Here is a 10006-nt window from a genome sequence, read left to right as displayed (position 1 = left end):
GAGAAGCAATAATATCTTGTGCACTGCATGTCCAATAAACACAAAGCTTGGTTCCTTTATGTGTTGAAGAAGCCCAATTGCCTCCACTCTCACCTCTGATCCGTAGACCCGAGTGCTGTTTATCTCTGACAGTACTGCAGAGATATCCTCCAAGTTTTTAAGGATCACTGAGACCATAGCCAGATGACCGGTCCAGCGCTGGTCCAGGATGCGCTGCAGGCTATCACCTTTGTAGTGTATGGATATAGTGGGCTTTCTGAAAAAAATTATACAGCATGCCACAAACATTAAAGAAGTCACTGATTGCGTCCTCTGCCGACAGAGCATGGACAACCACAAGGTGAAGTTGGTGGTTGAAACAGTGGACATAGGGGATTTCTCAGCCAAGTTTGTCCTGTAGTCGTTTTTGGACCTCCCCCATGCTTTCCGGACATGACGGAAGCACCATCATAACACTGACTCAGTATTTTTGTAGCGCTCAACCCAGCTGTTGTTAGTTCTTGTAATATAATGTCTGTGAGTGTCTCTGCGTCCCCAGCTTCGGCAGTGGCCACGGTAAGTAAACGCTCTGTCACCTCCTTACTGTCCTTGGATATAAAGCGAATTACAATAAAAATGTTCTCACACCCAGTGGGATCACGAGTTCCGTCAACTTTGATCGTGAACCAATGTGTGCCTATATCACTTACAATGGCATCCGTAACTACACTGCTCATTGCTTCAGTCAGTTCATTTTGTATGTCATGACTGGTATAAGTTGCATTGCGAGGAATGGTTTTTACGACTTTGGCCAGCTGCGTGTCTTTCCTGAGCGTATATTCAAAGACAGAAAGGAAGAGTCCACTCCCCCCCTCTGACATACTATCAAATGCATCCAGCTTACCTCTCAAAGGTAACTGATTTGTTGCCTGAAATGCCAAAATATCCACAATGGAGGACATGTAGTATCGATTTCTACCCAGTTGTTCTGTGTTAATCAACGTGGAAATCTCAGTGTCAGTAGTGCTGCGTTTCTCTCGCTCCCTCCAGATGGCCTCACACGTCAGATGCTCTTTAGAAGTAGCATGTTTATGAAAGCCTTTGTTAGATCCAATCGCATGCTTCCAATTGCAGTATCCCTTTATGGTGAAAGTTGAATCAACATTGGCACATGCTGAGCGAAATTTCCTACAAGGGAAACAGAAAGCTGCATCTGCCTTTACCGAGTACTCCAACCAGTCTCTCCCATGATACCAGTTACTAACAAACGAACGTTTTTTCCCATTTTTTTTGGATACTCGTCCCGTTTCACCTGATTTGGCTTTTCACAACCAAGATCCTCAGGTGGAGTAGTTGGTGGTGGAGGCTTCGGTCCAAATGTTGAGCTGCTACTGTGTGTGCTAGCTGAGGAAGCTGCAGTGGAGTCGCTAACGTTAGCCGGCGGGCTAGCTTGCTGTGTAGCAGGGAGAGAAACATCGTTGATCGCGCTTGGAGAAGTCGCCTGGGATTTGGAAACTGATGGTGGTTCTGAGTTTGAAGGAGTAGATCCTGTAGTAGATTCTGGTGTGGGTGGTGCAGATGGGGTTTTGAGCCATTTCCTTATGTCCATTTTGTAAAACTTTTTTCGCTAGCTAGCTTCATTGAAAGTGAAACGCGCGTCAACAGTCAGTGATGATGACGTGTTTTGGTAGCCAGTCAGGCAGCGCCGTCAAGTTTGATTTTAGGGGGGGGCATTAGGGAGGTAAGCCTACCTGATGCCGGCCTGGCCATGATTTTATTATATGTATTTTTAACTTAAGAATTTGTTTGCAAATTAATGTAATGTTTATTATAATACAATGAATTCTGAGAATTTTGTGCCAATGCCCCCCCGTGCCGCCGGCACTGCAAACCACACTTTGTTTACTAGCCCCTCCGGAGTGTTGGGATCCAGTACTTTCTTGATAGCTTTGAAGTCATCTTCTGATGATTGACGCGTGATGGACTGTCGTGTCGAGTCCCTTCTTTCTCAGCGTTTTCACAACGCCGGTGAATACATTGTTGCACGTTGTAAACTCCGTGTCTTTGAGGAGGCACCAGGAGAGACTGAGCGGTGGGTCATTAATGTATCGGCTGAGGCCAGCACGGAGACCAAGATAGCTGCTCAGGCCATAGAGTTTGCCTTTACTGTTTCTGACAGTGGCATAGAAATCTCGCAAAATGTCACTGATCCGCTCTTTTGACGATGTCTGAAAGTCTATAACCACACCTTTATCCTTACACCAGTCTTCGAAGCATTTCACTGCCCATTTTGTTTGCTTCACGGTGTTCTGTTCATTTCATTTTTTTTCCAGTTCGTCAACCTCCTCTTTACGTAGCTCTGCATGTCGTTTAGCAGGTGGATTTTTTTCTGGAGATAGGCACTGCTCAATCCACTCCTCCATAGTTAGGCCACCCCGGAGGTCGAAGTTAACCTTAAATGTTTCCATTTCGTTAGCTAGCTAACTTTGTTTGTTAGCTAGCTAACTATCGTAGTTTGTTAGGCTAACGTTTTTTTTCTCAGACGCGGAGTGATACTGAATTGTGCAAAGGAATTAGACGTCATGGTATGGTTAATATACCACGGCTATGAACCAATCAGATTGCTTGATTTGAGCTACCCGTTTTATAATGCACAGTAGTTACAGGTATGGAGCAGGGAAGTGGGTTACCTGTCATTTTTCGCTCCTCACCTCAATTCATCCTCAATTTATCCATTGTGTTAGCAGTTCTGCAGTCTCTTTTTCCCTTGGTGGTGGTGTGTGTTCAGTTGAAGGAGTTGGTGTGGTTAAAATATAATAACATATAGCCCCAGTACTGCACTGATGTACAGATTCAGGTCTTATCTGCCAGGAGGTTGGTTCAGCTTTCCGAGATGCTCACCCTTTAAATAATCAGGATATCTGATGATTAGTCAATTAAAGTGAATTAGTATCTTCGTTCAGCTCTCTGGCAACATCTACTTCAAACAGTTGGCATTAAGACACCAAGGAGCATATCCTCAAACCCACTAAATCAGCCACTAAATCTGTGCTACGCTTCTGGTACTTTAATAGAGCTCTAATGACCGGAGCTGCCAATACACTTCCCAGCCAAAGCCCTCTCCCTCCAGTCCCCATGGTTATAAACACATCTCTGGTGCATGGGGAATACCCGCGAGTTTGTGGTCTGCTGAAAATGCTGCGCACTGATTGGTCTCAAAGTGAGAAGTTACGTCCAGCAAAGGTGACTGCTGGTGGAAACCTCAGATCAATAAAAAGGCAACTGTCACACACTCCTCTCTCCATATGCTGTTTTTATTTATTCAGGCAACGTTTCAGTTTGTTATCATTATCGTCATCGTCATCAACAACAATATTTGCTCTTGTCAAACAAACATTAGCAGTTAGCAAACATTAGAAAATGACACTGCAACAAGTTTCCTAAAGGCTTTGAGTGTCTCAAAGGTTGTTTTTTTCTGAAAATGCAACCGTCTTCAGTAATCCAGGAGTGGCAGATAGTTCCCAGTCTTGTCCCGCCAACATATTAAACTGGGGACATTGTAATCACCACTTCATCAAATGTACCAACTGAGCCACAAGATGCCCAGTTTCAGCAAACATTCTTGGTAGTCAACTTTAGACTGGTATTCAACTTTCATCAGAGTTGGAAGAGTGAAAGCCAGACAGAAATTGCACATCCAGTCAGGAAATTGAATGCTTTAACAGAGTTAAACACAGTCCTTTTTTCTTAACAACTCTATAAAAGTACTCACTGGAGGTAAATAAATGCATTAATTTAAATATGAATGGATAAATTAGGTCTATTTTTCAGATGGCTATTTACGTATGCTAGTTGCTACACGGTCTGCCCATCTGCATTAGAAATGCCCAGTTAGTGCTAATGTTAGGTGAGGCTGCATTGATCAAACTCTCTGAATCTGATTCAGAATCTTTCAGTAGGACAAACATGCTCCCTAACAACCTTTAATTGGATTAGTGTGTGACAGTCTATGTCACGGCTGGTTTGGGATGGACACACTCCCAGTGCACAGAAAAGGGAAAGTAAGCAACAAAGGAAAGTAAACCTTGAACACATACAGTATTCCCCTTAGAAACACACTGCGTGTTCAACTGTTAATGTCTAAGATAAGAAGTAATTAGGAAATAATTGAGAAGGAATGCTCTTCCATTAGCAAATAAATTGCTATCTCATTTACATTTTGAATTGATTAAAAGCAAATAGTTGCTAGCCTTGACATTAATTCTGACACATCACAGGAGCTGCGGCAGGAGATAACATTAGCTCAAACTATCAAACTATATAATTGTTGTCCTGATATTACCAGGAAAAGAGATGTGCAAAAACAGCAAGATTTTTTTTTTATTATTTTCTGTCTGAAACTTACAATATTGGAGTCAGTTTTGTGCAAGACGCACATAGTCAGACATTGTGTGCTCCTCATTAGCGGTGGTTAGGGTGAGAAAAGGTGGGGTGAGGAAGAGAAACAGGGGTCATGACTGGATACGTGCACTCCATGCAAATGAAGCTTTTTTTGACCTTAGAAGTCTACTTAGCTTTAGTCGCTGACACTGTGTGCCTTGATGACTATCACTGTAAGGCATATGCTGCTTTAATTAGACTAACATACTTGTACATGCAAAATGCAACTGCATAATGGGACCCCCAAGGTGTTTTTCCTCACTCTGAAGCTCTTACTTTTTACACTCAAACTTTTTTCATCATAATGATCTTTTCTCCTCTTATATATTCAGACCACCTCTTTTGTTCCCATTAAAATGACCTTAAATACAAGTGTATTTCTCGTTTCACTGTGTCCTAGAGGCAGCTGGGAATCCCTGTAAATTCCACACTTATGTTAAGCAGCTGGCATGGGTGAATCAATTAGATGAAACATGGTATGAAACCATTATTCTCAATTCAGATTTTCACCAACATTACTGATTTAGGTTAGTATTGTATATTGTAATGAATGTTGGCGGTTTATTTGATACCAAAGAGTTTATTTTTTCACGATTTAGTAACTTTCTTTCTTTAAAGGTCCCATATCATGGAAAACAGGATTTCCCTTGCCTCTTTGATTATAAAGGAGTTGGATGTGCTATCTAAACATTGTGAAAGTATCAAAACACACAGTCGGCAACTAAATCCACACAATCCATATTAGGAAACGGAGCCTCTAAACGAGCCGTTTGGACTTCCGTAACTTTGTGGAGTCACAAAGGTTCGCTCATTATCATTTTTGTAAGAAATAATAGACTAACAAAGTGTTTTTTTCAAAGTGGTTCCCCTACCTGCGGCTGTGGTGTCTCACGTTTCACTCTTGAAACGGTGAGCCAATCAGAACAGAGGGGTCGTTAATATTAATGAGCCTTAAAGACACAGCAACAGAAACAGCCTGTTCTTAGTAGGCTCAGAGAGATGCTGGAAATTGAACGTGTAAAAATGGATTGAGAGTATTTTTGGTACATGACACCACACAAACAGCTTTTAATGGACCTCAAGACATAAAATAAAACACTGGAAAGTGTAGAATATGGGACCTTTAACCAAACCATTTACAGCAACATTTTTTTAAGGGAATAAAAACATCTCTGACAGCTTTTCAAAATTCATTTTGTCTCCCCTCGTTAGTGTCAAGATTTGAACAGTCACAGATCTGTCAATCAGAACCTGCTCAGTTCTTTCCTTGTATCAAACATACCAGATTATATTTCCACAGTATTTCACAGTAAGTCGTACACAGTATTCCCATCAGAACACCACTAAATTTCAGAATACACATATTATGGCGCAGACAGCATGTCACTGCTTCTTGTTATTGCTTGACAATGTAGCTGTGTATCTCTACAGATAAGGGGAGCAGAAATTCTCTGCTCTCCCTTTGTGAGTTGTGAGAGAATGATAATGTTCACAAATATCCACCAAACACATAACAGACAATAGAGATAGAACAATAGAAATAATATATGAGAATGCCAGATCTCTGTGGTTCCCCTTTAATAATATATCTGTCCATCACTAGTTGCTATTACAGGCAATGATTGGATGTGACAAAATTAGCAGCATGAAAAGTAGGCTGATACCCAAACATTCTTTTCCCCTCGCGGTGCGTTCACAGCAGCTCTGCAGAATCAGGCATGTGGCATGTTGTAACCAGGCACACTCCAGCCTTATGACCCTAAACTAATGTTTCCTTGATGAGTATGTGTCCAGAGGATGTTAGATAATTGACCAACCTCTGCTGGACTGACCTTAGGTGATCATTAGTAAACGAAACGCATTCCTGTCATATGCTTAGTAGCTTCTTTCATGCCAGATTAACCTCCGGATAAACTAGGTCGATTTGGTCATGCAAGACAGGTGACAACTGAGATGTCAATGCTATAGCAGCAACCTTTCCTAATTACATGTCCTTTATGGAGATTTGTCAGGAATTGTTGTCAGGCATACTTAATTAGTTGGATTTGCACTATGTTTATATAACTCAAATGTGCTGTGAAACATTGCTCATTTCAAGTAATTTGGACTTTGATTGCTCTGAAATGGATTCAGAGTCTCAACCCTGGCAATGGCAGTGACTTGTGTTTGATATGTGACTTTTCTGATTGTCATTACACCATATCAACAATTCAACACAATGTTGCCTAATGCAGAATATATTTCAGCAATGCAGAGGTTCAAAAGAAATAACCCGTCAAGACTGAATTTGAATGCACTACAATGTCTTAATAGAACTCAACTGCTACATATTTCAGCAAACTGGTGAGAATATTGAATCAGAATTTCCCATCTAGATGAATCTGCCCTTACGTTGGCTAATGCATCATTTCAATTCCAAGATAATTGCAAGGATGCCATAGGTTTTGCTCATTGACAATCATCAAAGCCTCTCAAGTTGAAGTGGAAAAGAGATCCACACCAGCTGTACTTGGTATTTCAGTGTGTATCAGATCTGTAGCATATAAATGCTGCTTTTATTCTCTCACTGAGTTTTATTTTTATTTCCTCTAATGCATTTTGTTTTTTCATTTTCACCTAATGCACTAGCTCTAGCTGCTCTAGCACTTTAAAGCAATATTACGTTTATTTCTGTGGAAAGTATCATTTTAAATGTTACTGAAGGTCTTCAGATGGATATATATATATTTTTACAGTTCACAGAAAAGACAACACTTCAAACTCTACTTAAATGAAAGTTAGAATATTAATATGTACCTAATATTAATAGAATTTAATATATTGAATATGTACACTCTATTTCCGTACTGTATATACTCTTTGAATATGAAACTGAATCTCCTACATGTTAGTATTGGCATCATTTTAATATCCCAAGGGACCAAACTACAAAATTGTGTGTGCTATGAATTTTAATCAACATTAACAATGCAGGATCGCAAATGATGACATGAACCCATTCGCTTTATGCAAGCCGGGCCTAACATTTAAAATTCCTCATTTGAATTACAAGAACATGAATCACTTTAACACCATCCACTAATGATTCAACAACATCTTATTTAGGGGGAAAGAATGAAACAATTTTATGTTAAAAATAGCCTGTGGCAAAGGAGTTTATGTTTTGTTCCTGCATCCCACCAGCCTCTCCTTTTACATTTCCCTCAGTTCGCCCTAATTGATGCATAATCTGAAACTGTATCTTACATATGTTTTAAATCTTTATTAAGAGACAATGGAAAGTCCAACTTTCCATAGAACAAAAATAGAATTCCTCTTAAGAATCATGGTTTTAGGCTTGTTTTTGTTATTTTTGATACTGGTTGCAGGGCTAAAAACAACAGACAATATATTCATCCAGGGAAGAATTGACTGACCATGCATGACCTTTTTTCAGCTCTGCCCTGTTTCACATTCACACAGCACAGCTTTCAGTGTAACCACATGTCTTCTACTGTTGGCCCCTGAGCACATCAGTGGTGGATGTTGAAGGAGGGGCAGAGAGTGTTTCCCAATCAATTTCCCAGCTAACCCTCTGGTCACAGGCCCAATTATCTAACCTCTAGGCCTCCTCACCCCATGATGCATGGAAGTGAAGCCTCCATACAATCGACTGCAACAAAACTGACCATTCTCTGAGCACAAAACCTCTTCTTCAGGTCAAACTCACAACTACCCCCCAATAGGGAACATGGTTTGATGACTGTGTATGTGGTATTGTGAATAGACAAAGGTTACCCACTGACTCAGACTATCTTTTTATGTAACTATGTATCTATGTACTAAATATATATATATAATCCAAGGAGAATTACAGGAAATGTGAAATGGAGCACTGCTTTTTCATCCCCATTGAAAACACAGCGGTCTCATTGTGTTGTGTTGAGATAAAAGCATGTGAACCGGGCTTCTGGGTTCTTGGTTTCTAATGGTGATTGCGTTCTGATATAGCAACAAGGTTGGTTAGACTAAATAAACAATATTAGCAGAAACATGCGATGTGTCCTTGAACTCCATGGTTCACCCGGTGAGATGATGGATGATGGATTACCATTTATAGCATTTAAGAGTGAAGTTATTTGTGTGAAACATAAGCACCTGTAATTGACATCATGGATGTGATCAATGAATGGCTCATTTTGACCATGTAAGTACATAAATACACTCTTGCACCTCATGAATTGCTCATGAAGTGCTTTTAAACTGTAGAAAACATTTTTATTTCAAAAAATGCTGGCAAATGTACAGCTTTGGATTTATGATAGCCTATAGCTCCAGCAGAAGTCTCTGATTGTGTGTTTATCTTCGATCTTCCCTGCATTGCTACTGCAACAGCCACTCCAATCTTTTATTTATCAAAAAGTCTAAGTAGAACTGATTTTGTACTGCGTATTTTAAAGCAGATATTCTCTCTAAATCACCTGGTGGCCAGGTTCTCTTGTGTGTGAAGCAATAGTGTGCAGCAGGGAACCAATTGTGTGCCAACAGGGAAGAAATTGGACTCCTACAGGTTTCATCTGTTATGTCACTCAGGTGAAGTCAGCAGTCATTGCAGTCTGCAGGTTTCAAAAGGGCTGGGGTCAACTCGCTTTCAATGCACTCAATTTAAAATGTACCATGCCACTGCAGTTCACATTATGTTAACACGGCATTCATTCAAAATCATTTCTTAAGGATATAAAATTATTTCATGTTAAACTATGAAAGAAAATCCACTTGACTGAATTTCAAGGGAGCTGCAGCCTCTATAGCCGCAAAACAACTGGTTACTTCATTTGACCACATCATTAAGCTGCACTGAAAGAAAATGTCTTCTTTTTTTTTTTTCTTTTAAAGATATGGGCACCTGCTGCTGTACAGTGAGAATCATAACTGTTGAACTGCTGCACTGTCTTGATTGGATTTGAATGGTCATTCAAGGTACGTATCATACCTCTGTAGAGGTTACCATGGCACTGAGGGCCATGCGAGCAGCTGAGAGAGGCTTATCTGTTGTGAATAGTTTGATGTCTGGAGGGGACTTCAGCCTGTCAGTCGTGAATGTTGGTCTGACAGAAAAGGGAAGGCTCACAGCCATTCTGCCACCACAGCGATAAAGCACTGTGCATTTTGTATTCTCTGAAGTGTAGCCTATTTTGAGGAGCATTTCAGCGGATGATAAGAGAAGATTGAGTTGGATTCTCCTAAAATGATGTCACACAACTGCTTTGACACTAGTGGAAAAGTGAACACAAGGAGATGGCACTGTATCATTGTATACTGACAAAATAAACCAAGTCACTGCCATATATATGACATCTATATATTTTCATCTATTTTTGATCTATTTCTATCAGACGTGGGCCTGGAATATTTCTTTGATCAGGTATGACACAATGATTTCTCTGAAATGCTGCACACAAGATAATGTCACAGTGAGTGGTCAAATAAAAGGCACAAAAAAATACACACACACTTTACCAGCACGGAAAGGCAATATAGCTCATTTATTTTTCATTACGTTTAAAACAGCAGTCAGAAGCATCAATCAGTCTCTCTCACCATTTGT

This window comes from Centroberyx gerrardi, chromosome 3 (genome assembly GCF_048128805.1).
Source record: "Centroberyx gerrardi isolate f3 chromosome 3, fCenGer3.hap1.cur.20231027, whole genome shotgun sequence".
NCBI classification, from domain to species: domain Eukaryota; kingdom Metazoa; phylum Chordata; class Actinopteri; order Beryciformes; family Berycidae; genus Centroberyx; species Centroberyx gerrardi.
The sequence above is the reverse complement of the archived record's forward strand: the minus strand, read 5'-3'. Positions refer to the sequence as shown.